This window comes from Macaca nemestrina, chromosome 20 (genome assembly GCF_043159975.1).
Source record: "Macaca nemestrina isolate mMacNem1 chromosome 20, mMacNem.hap1, whole genome shotgun sequence".
Lineage (NCBI taxonomy): Eukaryota > Metazoa > Chordata > Mammalia > Primates > Cercopithecidae > Macaca > Macaca nemestrina.
In genome coordinates, this window is record NC_092144.1 from 38,780,531 (window position 1) to 38,796,729 (window position 16,199).

A 16,199-nucleotide genomic window follows, 5' to 3' on the forward strand; every position below is an offset into this window, starting at 1 on the left:
CCAGGACCACGAGCGCGCAAGCGGAACAGACAGAACCCAACACTGGAGGCTGGATCCCAGGGCCTTTGCTTTTATAAGTTTTATTTTATTTTTTTGGGTGGGGTCTTATTCTGTCACCCAGGTTGGAGTACAGTGATGCAATCAAACTCACTACTCCTGAACTCAAGCAATCCTTTCTCCTCAGCCTCCTGAGTAGCTGGGACGAGAGGCAATTGCCACCACACCTGGCTCATCTTTAATTTTTTGTAGAGGCGGGGGTTCTTGCTGTGTTGCCTGAGCTGGTATCGAACTCCTGGTCTCAAGTGATCATCCCACCTCGGCCTCCCAAATTGCTGTGATTACAGCATGCGCCACTGTGGCCAACTGGTCTTTGCTCTGGGCCGCAGGATACTGTCCTCTGGGTGCTGCAAGGCCGAGGCACTATGGCTCTCATCCTCCCTCTGCCTCCAGCTGTGCGGGACTCTGGGTTTGTGGCTGAACCTCTCTGAGCTTTACTTCTCCATTTGTGAGTCTGGGGACTTAATTCTTGCTCTGCTCATGACTTCAGGATTAAGCATGGGTGTTGTGAGCATTCATAATGCCTGCCCAGCAGGAAGTCTCCAGGGAAACTGCTTTCCTCACCAGACACCTGAGGGGTGCCCCATTCTACAGGGGAGAGAAGGAGGCCAGGGCCAGCCTGCTTGGGGACGCCAAAGGAAATCCGAGCAGAACTGGTTCCTACCAAGAAAGGAGAAAGGATGACAGTACTTCAGAAGGCTATGGTGGCGGACACCTTTGAAAGTGTTTTATTCTGCCAAGCCAACAACCATTTACAATCACCGTCATTTCACAAGGGAGAGGGCAATGTAAGGCCAAAGGGGTGGAAAAGGTCGGAACTTAGGAAAAACTCTAATTGAATAAGTATAGCTATGCAAAAAATAACTCGTCTGTTTTCCTCATTTCACTGCAAGTCAGGGCAAACATCTGCACAGACCAGCACCTGCCAGTGAGAACCAAAAAGCAGTCTTACCATTGAGTTTTAGAGGCGGGAGTTTTTTTACCACAGGCCAGGAGCTCCTCGCCAGCAACAAGGCCACCAGTGCCCAGCCACGAACAACAACAATCTTAAGTACAACAGTGAGAAGAATCAGGATTTACACACTCCAGTTTTCATCTGAAATCACTTAGCACTTACCTGCCACCTGCCCCCCCCCCCCCCGCCGCCCTCACCACATCACTGCTGCACCCTCCCTGCTCTGTTTTCTTCCTCCCGTCCCCCTCCCCTCCCACGCTCCTTCCCTGCCCCTGTGAGAGCCAGGCCCTTGCCCTCTGTGACCTGGGGCTCCCTGCCTCCTGGAATTCTGGGGCTGGGAACATCTACAGCCTCCTCCAGGAGGTAATTGGACTTTTCTTTGAGACTGTCCCCAAGCTCTTTCTCCTTGTTTATCTGCTCTTGATTAAAAGGCCATAAAGAATTGATTTTATAAAGGCTTAATAATCAGGCACAGTGGACATGTATGTAATTGAATGACAGTTCCGGATCCATCTTTCACAGCAACTGTGGTCTCAGAGCTGCTGTGCCAAAGACAAAGTGGAGACAAATGAGCCCTTTTAGCCTGATGCTAATTACTGCCAAGACCAGCCTCAGGGTTTTCTCTCTGGCTGGGCTTGGGCTTGTCCAGCAGGGGAAGGATTCATGACCCTATAGTCAGAAAAAGGATCCGCCCACCTCGGCCTCCCAAAGTGCTGGGCCAACTACCCAGGAGACTGAAGCAGGAGAATCGCTTGAACCTGGGAGGTGGAGGTTGCAGTGAGCCCAGATTGCACCACTGCTCTCCAGCCTGAGTGACAGAGTGAGACTTTGTCTCAAAAAAAAAAAAAAAAAAAAAGGCCAGGCACGGTGGTTCACACCTGTAATCCCAGCACTTTGGGAGGCCAAGGCGGGTAGATCACCTGAGGTCAGGAGTTCGAGATCAGCCTGACCAACATGGCGAAGTCCCATCTGTACTAAAAAAAACCACAAAAACTAGTTGGGTGCGGTGGCAGGCACCTATAATCCCAGCTACTCATGAGGCTGAGGCAGGAGAATCGCTTGAACCTTGAAGGGAGAGGTTACAGTGAGCTGAGATCACACCACTGCACTCCAGCCTGGGTGACAGAGTGAGACTCAGTCAAAAAAAAAAAAAAAAAAAAAGGAGCCAAGAGGGCTCCGAGCTTGTTACCAGGAACTGGGATGGGAGGCAGGGCTGGCCTCTTCATGATTCTGCTGAGTTTCCATTCAATCAAAGCAGGTACTGCAGATCCCCCAATTAGTCAGATGGCAAATGACGGAAGCCCAACTCAAACCGCTCAGATAGTCATAGGAAGATATTGCCTTATGCAAATAAAAAGAGGTGGATCCAAGCTTCAGGCAAGCTCGATCCAGGTGCTTAAAGATGCCATTGGGCATCCACCTCTCTCCACTTACAGCCTGCTCTTAGCTGACTTCACTCTCAGGAAGGCTTGCCCCAGGCTTACATACTCAAGCCAAGCAACCCCGGTACCCAAACAGCTCCCACTTTCCACCACTAGCTCCAGAAAATGTGGACTTGGTTTGGATTGGGTGCCCAGCCTGGGGTATTTAACACTTACTAAGTTCCAGACACCATTCCAGGTTCTGGAGACATGAATATGAATAAGACCTGCCACCTTTACTCAAGGAGCTCACAGCTTTGCTGGAAACACTGGGCAGTGAACAGACAATGTCATGAGTAACCCGTGTACAATGCCGTTCCCTGTGAGAGGCTGAGGGCTTTATTATAGAGCACAGCTTTACAACAAAATTAAATTTTTCTTTTAATTGTGCCATCCTCCAAGACTCTGGCCCAAATATCCTTCACCCAGCAGAGTGGTGAAGAACCCAGAGCCCTGCGGTTTGACAGATCTGCATCTGAATACCGGCTCTGCCATTTAGGACTTCTGGGAACTCAGAAAGCGAATTCATTTCTCTGTGCTTCTGTACAGCGAGGCTGATAAGAATGTCCACCTAATAAGGCTGTTCTGAGGATTCACTGAGATGATGCACACGAGGCATTGAATTCACTGCCAGCACACAATGAGAGCTGAACAAGTGGCCTTTGCTATTATTTCTATTCCCCATTGGCTGCTGGACTAGTGATGGGGGTTTTGATGCTGGACAGGTGAGCCCCAAAGTGGGGCTTCACCCAGGAAAGAATTCAACGGTGAGCCAGTGGTAGGGTAGAAGAAAACAGCTCTATAGAAGCAGCAGTGTTACAGCTCTTGAAATGATACAGCCCAGTGACTTCCCGGGCAGAGCAGGGCTACCCACAGGCAGTATGTTGACAGCAGCAGCTCAGGCCAGTTCTGCAGTAAGATTTACACCCACTTTTAATTATATGTAGATTAAGGGGCGGTTTATGCAGAATTTCTAGGGTAGAGGTAATAACTTTTGGCTCCTTGCCATAGAAAGGGGTGGTAACGCCCGGGTGTTGCCGTGGCAATGCTAAACTGACACAGCACTCTGGTGGGCGTGTCTGATGGGAAGCTGGTTCCGCCCCGTCCCTGTTTTAGCTAGTCCTCAATTTGGTCCGGTGTCTGAGCCCTGCCTGCAGAGTCAAGTCCCACCTCTGACCTCAGTTTGAAGCCCCACACCTTTGTGGGAAGGCTCTGGAGTGTTTTGTTTTGTTTTGTTTTGTTTTGTTTTGTTTTGTTTTGTTTTGTTTGAGACGGAGTCTCGCTCTGTCGCCCAGGCTGGAGTGCAGTGGCCGGATCTCAGCTCACTGCAAGCTCCGCCTCCCGGGTTTACGCCATTCTCCTGCCCCAGCCTCCCGAGTAGCTGGGACTACATTAGCTGGGACTACAGGCGCCCGCCACCTCGCCCGGCTAGTTTTTTGTATTTTTTAGTAGAGACGGGCTTTCACCGTGTTAGCCAGGATGGTCTTGATCTCCTGACCTCGTGATCCGCCCATCTCGGCCTCCCAAAGTGCTGGGATTACAGGCTTGAGCCACCGCGCCCGGCCTCTGGAGTATTTTAACCCAGCACAGACAAAGGCCCACTTTGGAGGCAGGATTCCACCAGACAGACGTCTGGGACAGAAGTTACCACCCAAGACAAAAGGGACTCTGATGTTACTTAGGGGTGGAAATTAGAAGTCTAAGTGCTGGGAGGCAGCCCAGGGTGGACACAGGAACTGGAGGTGAGGGGTGGTGCTGAAATGGGCCTCGAAACCGGATTCCAGCACCAGCACATGGAGTCCTGAACCAAGGGAGTGAGGGGGTGGCAGGAGGTGGATGGGACATGTTTGGGGTGGGGATGTCCCTTGGGAGAAAGAGTTCACAGGACGAGGATCAGCCTCTTGAAGGGCTGGGAGTGCCAAGGCCACCCACATATCGCCAGGCGCAGCCCCTTCAGGGCACATCACCCAGCAAGCACTCCAATCCCTAGGAGGGGGAAATGGGCCAGGAGCAGTAGCAGGCACCTCCAGGGACTCCACAGATGCCTAATGTACATGCCCGCTGAGGACACCACTCTCTGTTAGAACATGGAATCAGAGCTTTGAGGGAGCCTGGCAGAGCTCCAGTTTTGCGTGGGTTATCCACCATCCTAAAATAATGTTTTCAACATACCTGTTTTCTGCCAACAGAACGGAATCTAACTTTCTTAGCCTGGTGTGCGAGGCCCTCCCTGTCTCTGGCTGCAACCTACAAACAGAACGCATGGCAACTTCCCCAGCCACTCCAGCAATGGCCCTCACACATGTCACTGACAGGGAGGAGGAAGAAGTCCCCAGACTTTACTTCCTCCAAGATCAGCATATGTTTGCTGGTTTTTTTTTTTTTTTTTTTTTTTTTTCATTTTTAGAGAGATGGGGTCTTGCTCTCTGGTCCAAGCTGGAGTGCAGTGGTGCGATCATAGCTCACTGCAGCCCTGACCTCCCAGGCTCAAGTGATCCTCCCACCTCATCCTCCTGAGTAGCTGGGATTAGAGGCAAGTGCCACCATGCCTGGCTTTTTTTTTTTTTTTTTTTTTTTTTTGTAGAGCTGAGGATCTCACTATGTTGTCTAGGCTGGCCTCAAACTCCTGGGCTCAAGTGATCCTCCCGCCTAGGACTTCCAAAAAATTCAAGTCTATTTTAATGTTCTTTAAATAGACTTGAGGGAAAAACCAGCCCCTGGGAAAATCAGGGGCTGAAAGCCCTGTCCTCAGTGGGACAGCCTCGGCATTCTTACAGACCAGGTCCTTAAACATGTGGCTTCAAGGGTGCCTTCCTCTCCTCTCCAGGAATGACCTCCTCAATGTGCCTGTTCAGTATTCCATAAACAGAGAGCTTGGGATGCAAAAGCTGCCTTGGTTCAACTGGGGAAAAAATGCCTTTGAGAATTTTATCAACAAGTACCTGAGACAGCCCCTTTATAAGAAGTATGTGGAACAGGCACCCCATTGTCTGAGAACAGGGCCCATGCAGAGATGAGACCAGGGAAGCCGGGGTACAGGCATCTCCACTGGCACAGCTACCTGGACCACTTGAGGTCGTGGGACCTGGGGGACCAGGGAAATTACCCATGGTCTGTGCTAGGCTGAGCCAACCGCATCCTCCCATTTGAGAACTTGAGGCTGGAATCAATCCCTCGTCGGTCTTTCTTGTGCTTGAGCTGGGAGGGACGAAGGGCTGAGATAGTCATTTCCACCTTGAAGAAGGAGCAGCGAAGCCCAGACTGCAGTGACAGAAGAGGAGAGACAGAGAAGGGAAGATGGAGACAGCGGCTGCTTTGCCAAGTCCCACCTGGGGAGGTTGGCTTTGCGTCCAGCTCACAGGGTCCCCGAACTGCCCCTGTGTCCTTTTCCCAATTAAACCGGCCTGGGCAGATTCTGTCCTCCGCCCCCAATTATCCCAAAGACGAATCCCAGCCACTTCCACAGCCTTCAGCAGATCCCTGGGAATACTCAACAGGACAGGAACTGAGCTTCTACCCCTTAAGCAATTCTGCAGTCTTTTCTTCATTGGCTGCCTCCCCAAAGACCCCAAGTTTGACACCACTTGGGCTGGACATGGTGCAAGGCCAAGGGAACCAAACCCAGCCCTCTGCCAGCGCAGAATGTGAGATGCTTAAGAAAATGTTCACGCCGTGGGTGCTGCTGGCTCCTCGATGAGCGCTGGACTGAGCTATTACCATAGTTCACTGCCATTTACAGAGCACAGCTGTGTGTGCTTTAGTCTAATAAACAGCCATGGTTTGTTTTCTGGGCCAATATTTCTTTTGTATTTACTGGGCTTGGTTTTTGTATCTTGGTTTAAAAGATTGGCTCATGGGTCTGCCTTGTGTCCGTCACCTTATTTCTACTGAATTCCGCACTCCCGGCAGCCCCTTCTTCCTGAGTGTTCAGCGTGCATCCCCATACTGGAAGGAGAAGCCATTCTGACACCCCACCCCCACTGTGGTTTTCTCCTCTGCCTCCACCTGGTTTCTGTATCTGCCAGGAGTCGCTTCTGCTGGGCACTCCGTTGGAAACATAGCATTGCAGAGTGAAAAACTCTAGGCACCCCCATGCCCTGTGACTCACTACGGGACCATCACCCGTAGCTCACCATGTGATCCTGAGCATGTCACTTTCTCCCCTCGGCCCTGGTTTCATGGTGCATTGGAGGAAGGCACTGGCCCGGAGCTCCTCCGGCCTCCTGCAGGTTGGACCAGCCATGTGGCTGTCTCCCTGCACTCCTGCAGCTCCTCAGGGCTGGGCTCAGCAAGGGCAGGTGCCTTTCCTGCAACTCACCTGTAGCTCAGCTACAGATGTGCCCTTGTCAGTGCCTGGTTCAGGATGCAGCCAAGCCTCTCAGGCCAGGCGCAGCCTTTCCAGATGCACGGCCCTGCTGGAGTCCTCAACTTTGTACAGCATCCACATATGCTGCCAAGGGTCTCCCAAGTATCTGTCACTTTCCTGCACTGGTGGGTCCCTGTGGGCTGTGCTTCACCTCCCAAGGCTTCTGCTGGGCCCTAGGACCTCTGTGTTCCAGATTGGAGTTGGGGAGCAAGAAGGTGTAAAGATTGGGATAGATAGACACAGATGCTAAAAGCTATTTATTTTTGTCCACTATATGGTAATTTGTAAATATCCTCATGAAGAGTTTGGCCTTCCTCCCTTTGCAAGGTGAGCTAACCCCCTCCCCATGTGTGGGCCATGCGTAATGATCCTTATTAGGAGAATGTGATGGGAGTGAATGCTGTATGGCTCATGCTGTATGTATGGGAGTAATGCTGCTCATAAAAAGCATAGCTTCTGCTGGGAGCCCTCTCTCTGGGATTACTTACTTTGAGAGAAACCAGCTGCCAGGTCAGGGGGACACTCAAGCAGCTCGGAGACTAGAGTCATGAATGGAGACTTCCTTCCCACCAGCACCCAACACCAACTTGCCATATGGGTAAGCCTCAGGTGGCTTTCCCCCGAGCCTCAAGTGTATCTTCCAGCCTTAGGTGAGGGTATGTGACTGCAACCTCACAAGAAACCCTGGGCCAGAACCCCATGGCCAAGCCACTGAATCCTTGACCCACAAACTCTTCACTCAGAAAGGCTGATAATCAGTGTTCATTGTTTAACCCAGGTGCCCATCAGCAATGGACTGGATAAGGAAAATGTGGCACATTTACACCATGGAATACTACACAGCCATCAAAAAGTATGAAATCATGTCCTTTGCAGCAACATGGATGCAGCTGGAGACCATTGTCTTAAGAGAACTAATGCAGGATCAGAAAACCAAATACCACATGTTCTCACTTATAAGTGGGAGCTAGATCGTGAGTACACATGGACATAAAGATGGGAACCATAGACACTAGGGACTACTAGAGAGGGGAAAGGAGGAGGGAGAGCATGGGCTGAAAAACACCTATTGGGTACTATACTCACTACCTGGATGATGGGAACATTTGTCAGAAAGAGAAAGAAAAAGCCAAAAAAAAAAAAAAGTAAGAAATAAATATTGATTGTTGTTTTAAGTCATTAACTTTGGGTGATGCATTATACAGCAATGGATGACTAATACAACCCGAGTCCCCCCAGAAGCTAAGTCTGTGTCACGCGTTTCTCTCTGTGCATGGAGGAAGCAGGAGAGTCCTTCTATGACTGCTGAGTTGTCTTTAGTAAGATACTGAGCAGGTGAGTCTTCACTGCATTGCTGTCCAGCAACCTCACATTTTGCCCAACTCTCGTGCATGTGGTTCAGATGCATACATGCATCTATAGCCTTTAGCTGACCAAGGTCTCATAGGGCCTAAGTAGCCACCACTGTCCAGGGCTGGTCCGGGAACCACTCACTTTAGGAGGAGCATGGCTGAGCCCAGAAAAGCTCCTGTCACCAGGTCCACAAATGCCAACACTGAGGCAGCCTCAAGCATCATGTTGTGAAAAACATTTCCCTATAGCACAGGACCAGAACTCCAGCTCCAACCTGTGCTCTGAGAACCACAGTAGGAGCATGATGCTGGCAGTCAGAGGTCTTTGCTAATGCAGCCTGCTGGCTTCTCCAAGGTATGTCTGGACCAAGGTGTATGAGGTTGCATCATTCCCTCCTGACACAGGCTCTGGATGCCAAGAGCTTGGGGAGAGTGAGAGGGATCACGTTTGTGCTAAGCCAGGCCTCCAGCCAAGAGTGCTGGAGGCAGCCCAGCCTCTCTCATCCTCGTGGGCAATGACAGATCCATCATCAAAGCTCTAAGCATGGAGCCTGGTGCTGCCAGGGATGCCTGCCAGCTCTCGATGTGCCCTTATGGGCCTCGCATTATAAAGGGACAGACATTCAAGTCAATCCAGTTTAGCAAACATTGTCTGACCATCTACTGCCTGTGGGGCACAGGAGTAGTGGCTAGAGGAAAGAGGAAGCCAGTGCAGCTCCTGCCTCCAAAAGCTGCACTCTCTAGCAAGTGAAGAAATACAGGATCATTCAGGCAAAATGTGGACAAAGCTGGAGCTCAAGTATTGGCTATCTCTGCCCCTTCTGAGACCCTAAGAATTGTGAACATTAAGAGAAGTTCTGTCAAAGGGTCCATCTTTGGCATGGACTTTGAAGAGATCATAAAGAAAGGCTTTGGCCAGGTACAGTGGCTCATGTCTATAATCCCAGCACTTTGGGAGGCTGAGGTGGAAGGATTGCTTGAGGCTAGCAATGGACCCACTAATGTAGGAAAATTTGAGACCAGCCTGGGCAACATAATAAGACCCCCATCTCTACAAAAAAAATTACAAATTAGCCAGGCATGGTGGTACACGCCTGTAGTCCCAGCTACTCAGGAGGCTGAGGCAGGAGAATTACTTGAGCCCAAGTGTTTGAGGCTGCAGTGAGCTAGGATCTAGGAGCATCACTGTACTCCAGTCTGAGCAACAGAGCAAGACCCTGTTTCTCAAGGAAAGAGAGAGAGCAAGAGAAAGAGAGAGAAGGAAGGAAGGAAGGAAGGAAGGAGAGAGAAAGAGAAGAAAGAAAGATAGAAAGAAAGACAGAGAGAAAGGAAGGAAGGAAGGAATGCAGGAAGGAAGGAAGGAAGGAAGGAAAAGAAAGAGAGAGAGAAAAGAAGGAAGGAAAGAAGGAAAAAGGGAGAAAGAAGAGAGAAAAGAAAGAAAGAAAGAAAGAAAGAAAAAAAGAAAGAAAGAAAGAAAGAAAGAAAGAAAGAAAGAAAGAAAGAAAGAAAGAAAGAAAGAAAGAAAGAGAAAGAAAGAGCGAAAAGGGCAACAGTGCAACAGAAGACGTCATCACGGAAGTGACATCATGGAGGTGCAGGAGATCAGGGTGTGCTCAGGGACTATGGCCATAACGCTATCATGCTAGTAGGTTATTCAGGTTAGCTAATGCCAATGTTGCGTAACAAACAACTCCTAACAGTAGCAGCCTACAACAATGAGGATTCATTTCTTTGCTCACAGGTTGTCTGGTTGCTGAGATGTCTCTATGCTAGACTGCTGGCCAAAGTAAGGTCTGCTGGCATGTCTTTCATTTCAGGACTCGGTCTGGAGGAGCAGTATTTACCTGAAGCACATTCTTCTCTAAGTGCAAGGCAAGAGGGCAAGAGTCCAGGTTCAACTACATTGAAAGCCTCTGGCTGGATGTGACATACATATCTGCATGCATTCCATTGGTTGCAGCAAGTCACGTAGCTCAGACTAAAGTCAGTAGGGCAGGGAAGTACTCTCTGCTTACAGTGAGCCAGGGAAAGGGTGGGGAGGGGAGGAAAACAGTGAACAAATAATACAATACAATACAATATAATAGATAGTGACAGAGAAGTCATAGGATGTGAGACTGAAAACACACACTAAGCCTCCTGTGGAAGAGACCAGAAGGTTGTTCACAATTTCTCTTTTCCTCTGGGCACAAAACTAGGTATTTCCCAGTCTCCTTTGCCATTAGTGTCTGAATTCTGGACAATGGAGTATAGCAGAAGTGATGGACTCTGCTTGCACGCCCAGCCTGCTACAACTTTCCAGTTGACCCTCCACTGTCTCCTTGTCTGCTGGGTAGATATACAAACCCAGCAGAGGAACCTGTGGCCCAAGGTGATGGCAGAGCCACAATGTGGAAGGAGGCTGGGTCCCTGAGTCACTGCCTGGAAGATCCACCTGGAAGATCTACTTGACCCACATTAGTCTGTTTCAGGAGTTGTAAGTAAACTTGTATTGTGCTAAGCTACAAGGATTTGGGGGTTATTTGTTATAGCAGTTAATCTACCTTACTATTCCCCTATGTCACAGACGCCCTTGGTGTGGGGCTAAGTGAAACATACTGAGAAACGAAGTCAAGCAGGCTTGGATTGAAATATCAGCACCAGCACTGTTTAGCAGGATGACCTTGAACAAATTGCTTTACCTCTCTAGGTCTTAGTTTTTCATGTTTAAATGGGATTCATAGTTCATGCCTTAATATATATATATATCAGTGACAAACTCTGTTACTTAAACAGGCGGGATATCTTGCTGAGCCCTGGCAGAGCTGCGCTATTGATCCAGAGACTTACAAGAGGCTTTTGAGAGGAGGCAGCACGGTGTATCAAGGCTTCAGTCTTCCTGGGGTTCACTCTACTGGGGGCAGGGAAGTGGGTGGGGAGCAGGATGGCCCTCCATGGGGCAGGCCTGGGGAGACCCCAGCTGCAAGGTAGGTGGGACCCTCTGCTTTGCCAGGGGTTTCTCCACACATCAGCTAGAATCTTGCAGAAAAGGGGCTGGTGATTCTCACCTCTTAGCCTGCCACCTGCCTCTGACTCCCCAGACCTCCCCCCCCACCAAACCTGCAAAGGCTCTCTGCACCCCAAATGCTGAGGCTGAAGTTTAGCCAGGTAGACAGATGATATCCCAGAGTAAGATGAGCAGAGGGGGCTGAAAGGGCTTCGGAGGCCTCAGGACAAACACCAGTGCAAAGGCCTGCCGCAGCCTTGAGTCTGGGTGGCCAGGCGTTACTTACTGAGATTTTCTTATTTTATTATTTTAGTGGGATTTGCTGCTGCTGCTGTTGTTGTTTGTAGAGACAGGGGTCTCACTATGTTGCCCAGGCTGGTCCTGAACTCCTAGCCTCAAGCAATCCTTCTGCCTCAGTCTCCCAAAGTGCTGGACTTAACAGGCGTGAGCTACCCTACCCAGTCTAGTTTTGTTCTGTTCTGTTTTTTTCTTTTCTTTTTTTTTCTGAAAGACACAGAGGAAGAGAGCATAGACTTCGGAGATTTTAAACTCTGAGCTCTGCCACTTGCTTGCTGTGGAACTTTCAGCAAGCTGCTTACACTTCTGTCCCTCAGTTTCCTCAACTGCAAAATTAAGTCAATTGCAGTTATATTTGTGTGGTTTTTTGTTTTTGTTCTTTTTTTTATGAGAATGACATGAGTTAATATTTGTAAAGTACATAAAGCTATGCCTGGGACGCATGAAGGGCTGTGTCAGTGTTTGTTCAATGAATAAAGCAGACAAGAGAGTGAGACAGAGGGAGAGACAGGCAATGAGAGGGGAAGGTGGGGAGACTCAAGACAGAGAGAAAGGGACAGAAGTCAGATGGCACAGATAGAGAGGCCACCAGGTTCACAGACAGACAGGAACAGACAAGCAGGAAGGAGGGGGCAAAAGCAAAAGCCTTTAAAATTAGAGAAAGACCCAGTGAAAAAGAAAAAGGAAGGCCAAAATCACAAAAATCCAACTAGAATGGAGCACAAACAGCATTCTCATTTAATTGCAAACTGCCAGTTCACCAGGTGGTCTTCTGAAGGTATCTCAGGTCAAAAACAAGCACCCGTCCCTGATAAAGCCATTTGCCTACACTCCCTGAACAGAGGGAACAGTGGCCACCCTCTGACAATGGTCCAGCTGTGAAAGCCCAGAAACTCAAAGCCGTTTTTGCAGCAAGTGTGCACAGGAAAACGGCAGGTCCCACACGTCCCCTGGCACTGGACACTCAGATCCTATCTCCTCCCGGGGCATCCTGGTTCTACCCTTGGCCCAGACCCTCAACCTATCAAAAGTCCCTAGGACGAGGCTTGACACAAATTAAGAATTTTATTGAAATTTTTATTTCCCAATGCAGCCAAGCTGACAACTTCTCTCAAGTTTCAGCCTAATGTGATTTCAAATGGCAGCCTTATACGCCTCTGAAAAACGGTGTTTATAATCAAAGCACCAGCAGCTCCTTAACTCTAGGGGCACTCCTGGGCTCAGCAGTAACGACATTAGCATGTTTAGAGCTGTCAGAAGCAATGTCACTAATCTGCGTCTAGGAGGGCAGAGGCAACGATAAATAAATGGCGTCTCACGCCGTAACGGGTGTCCCTGGTCCACGAGCTGCCTGCCTGGCAAACAGCTATGACTCAGTCCCTGCTGAGCAGAACACTAGCCCTCTCCCTGGGGTCTGGGTCTGCCTGGTGGGCTTGGACAATGACAGTACCCAGGGAGAGAAGGAGTGAATCACAAGCACCATGGCGATGTGGAAAGCACTGCAGCTAAGAAACATGGCAGCACGGCCGGGCGCGGTGGCTCAAGCCTGTAATCCCAGCACTTTGGGAGGCTGAGACGGGCGGATCACGAGGTCAGGAGATCGAGACCATCCTGGCTAACACGGTGAAACCCCGTCTCTACTAAAAAAATACAAAAAACTAGCCGGGCGAGGTGGCGGGCGCCTGTAGTCCCAGCTACTCGGGAGGCTGAGGCAGGAGAATGGCGTAAACCCGGGAGGCGGAGCTTGCAGTGAGCCGAGATCGCGCCACTGCACTCCAGCCTGGGTGACAGAGCCAGACTCCGTCTCAACAAAAAAAAAAAAAAAAAAAAAAAAAGAAACATGGCGGCAGCACTTGGTGAGAATTCAAGAAAAAGTCCTGCCTCTACCCACAGACACAACAGAGCCCAAGGCCCAAGCTGACTGCCAACACCTGCTGTCCCATATCACACTCAATTTTTTTTTTTTTTTTTGATAGAGTCTTGCTCTGTCACCCAAGCTGGAGTAGAGTCACGCAATCTGGGTCATTGCAATTTTTTTTTTTTTTTGAGATGGAATCTTGCTCTGTTGCCCAGGCTGGAGTGCAGTGGCATGATCTGGGCTCACTGCAATCTCTGCCTCCCAGGCTTAAGTGATTCTCCTGCCTCAGCCTGCTGAGCAGCTGGGACTACAGGTGCCCGCCACCATGCCTGGCTAATTTTTGTAGGTTTAGTAGAGACGGGTTTCACCATATTGATCAGGCTGGTCTTGAACTTCTGACCTCAGGTGATCCACCTGCCTCGGCCTCTCAAAGTTATGGGATTACAGGCGTGAGCCACCACGCCTGGCTACACATTCGCTCTTGACTTCCTCTTATAAATGATGGAGCACATAGGCAGACGTACAGCTCCATTTTCCAGCACGTAAAACAAGGGCATGACAATCCAATTCGTGGGGGTGTCACAGGGACGCTGGGGACTGACCGATTACAGTGACGCAGATGGCTCAGAGGGTGGCACACGGCAAGCCCTCAGCAGGTGTGACCTGCTGTCATCTGGCTGCTATCATCTCTCATCACTTTTATTAGCTTCTGTTAATATCATAATAAAATTCAGTGACATGGCATGTTCTCCCATGCGGACTGAATTCCCCAGGGCCTGAGTCCATTCCAGCTTTTGTCTCTGACCCCAGATGCAACTAGAAATGCACTCAAAATGTATGTCTCCCCAGCACATCCGCCAGAACAAACATCAGTGTGCTGTCCCTGAGGGACCAAAACAGACATCCCCAGAGCCTCTGCCCCGTGTCTCACCTGCAGCTGGGGCTAAACAGTCATCGTTGCAATGAATCAGCACAGGACTTTGACTATGGAACCATCAGCATCCCCATTTCAAGGAGGAGAAACCACAGGATCAGAGAGATTCAGCAGGAGAAGAGGCAGGAGGCTGACCTGGGTCTGGAAGTCAGGAAGTCTGGGTCTTCACACTTCACTCCCATGCCTGGCCTTCCATGCCCGTCCCACAACTCACAAGATGCTTCTGCAGGCAACACCGGACTCCCTTGGAAACCGAAGGGCCACCACAGGGCACGCATTTCCGTGTTGGATGGAGCTCGTGGGGAAAAGATAAATTAGCAAAGTGGGGGAGGAAAAACAACTTCCTGAGGAGAGAGCAGCGGTGCTCAGTTTTCAGGGAACACACACACGCGGACTCAGAGAAATACACACAACACAAGCACGCACACACAACATGAGCACACACAAGGACACACACAGATGTGAGTGCACACAGCATCCACACAGGCATGAGCACACACAGAATACACACAAAAAACCCCACAGATACAAGTGCACACACACACCCACATGCACACACACAGGCACACCTGTCTGTCAGCTCCTGGCATGAAGCTAACACAGGCTCACACAGAATCACAGGCACACACACGCGTGCACACACACCCACATGCTCCAGTCATCCCGAACCCCAGCACAGAAGCGTTAGGCCCGTGGGCACAGCCTTCCTAGAGGAAGCAGAACTTGCCCAGAGCTCACTCCCACAACTCCTCCCTCCCCACCCGCTGTTCCCCTGCTTCAGACCTGGGCAGCCCCTAAGTTCTCTGTGGGTTCTTGAGCCTCCTTAGTCCTGGCAGCTGCAGTCCCCGGCCTGTAGGGTGGCACCCAGGGAACAGCCATCCACCCCAACTGGAGAGGATGGAAATCCACCCTAGGGCCAGCCCGGCTCCTAAACCAGCCCTTGGGGCAGGTGCTCCCTGAAGCCCATGGGACTCTGTCTCCTTGGCTTCTCTCCCTGCCTCTCCCTAGGCCTTTCTGTAGAATTTCACAGACAAACTCATCAGTGTCCAGCCACTGATGTGCAGGACACAGGCAATACCTGTTTTCAAAAAGGGAAGCCGTGCTCAGGAGCCTGAACACAGGAGGCCCGAAACAGAGCTTATGTGGCATGGACCTGAAGCCAGAGGTGAGGGAGATTAGCAAATTCTTTCCCACATCAGGGGAAGGATGCTGTTGAAATGGGAGGCCCAGGGCATCTCTGCAGGGCAGAGACTGGACGTATGCCCAGAGAGGCTCAGGTCCATGAGTCTGGACCATCCTCCTCCTCCTCCTCCCCAGGGACAGGGGAGCAGGTCTGGGGCAGGCCCATTGGTTGGAGGATGGGGAAATGAGCAGTAGGTGTGCCCCTTTGACCCTCTGATCCATCTTCCTGTGCCACAGTCTGACCACCAACGCTAGGATCACATAGTTCATGCAGGTTCTCGGAAATTCATTCCTTCACTCTTGACCGTGAACAAATCGGCTGCTGCCTTCATGCTGCTGATAACCTCGCCCACCCTGGCTGCTTCTGCTCCATGCCCGCCTGTCTGCACAGGGGAGTGCCCTGTCCTGGGGGAAACCAGGCACTCCTCTGGGTCAGACAGTCTCCTGGAAATGAGGAAGGGAGAGAACTGTCTAAAACTGCTGGAACGTTGAAGAGTACACCACATAGACACAGAAGCATTTACCTTTTCAACACACTTTCTCTCCCCGTCAGAGGGACCAGGGCTGAAACCTGGGCTGATTCAGCCCAAAGGAGCTTGGTGACAGCAGGGAGTGCACTATCAACAGCCTCCTCCTTCCTCGACCCCAGGAGCCCAGAGTTTCACCTGCCCAGAATGTGTCGATCACTCATTCATTCAACAAACATCCTGGATCAGCCGGGCCCTGGGCACCCTGGTGCCGAGATGAAAGGCTGGCCTCCACCCCGGGGACACACTCTGGAGAGAGAGATA

General features: G+C 50.5%; 1 long non-coding RNA gene across 1 annotated transcript; it reads right to left on the reverse strand.

Moving 5' to 3' along the window:
* Positions 1-208: 208 nt before the first annotated feature.
* LOC139360371 (uncharacterized) lies at positions 209-15,012 on the reverse strand. The gene is made up of 3 exons (XR_011617705.1): positions 14,224-15,012; positions 5,540-5,694; positions 209-979 (listed from the first exon to the last, which is right to left on the reverse strand). It is a non-coding gene; the product is annotated as an uncharacterized lncRNA (long non-coding RNA).
* Between the last annotated feature and the right edge of the window lie 1,187 nt (positions 15,013-16,199).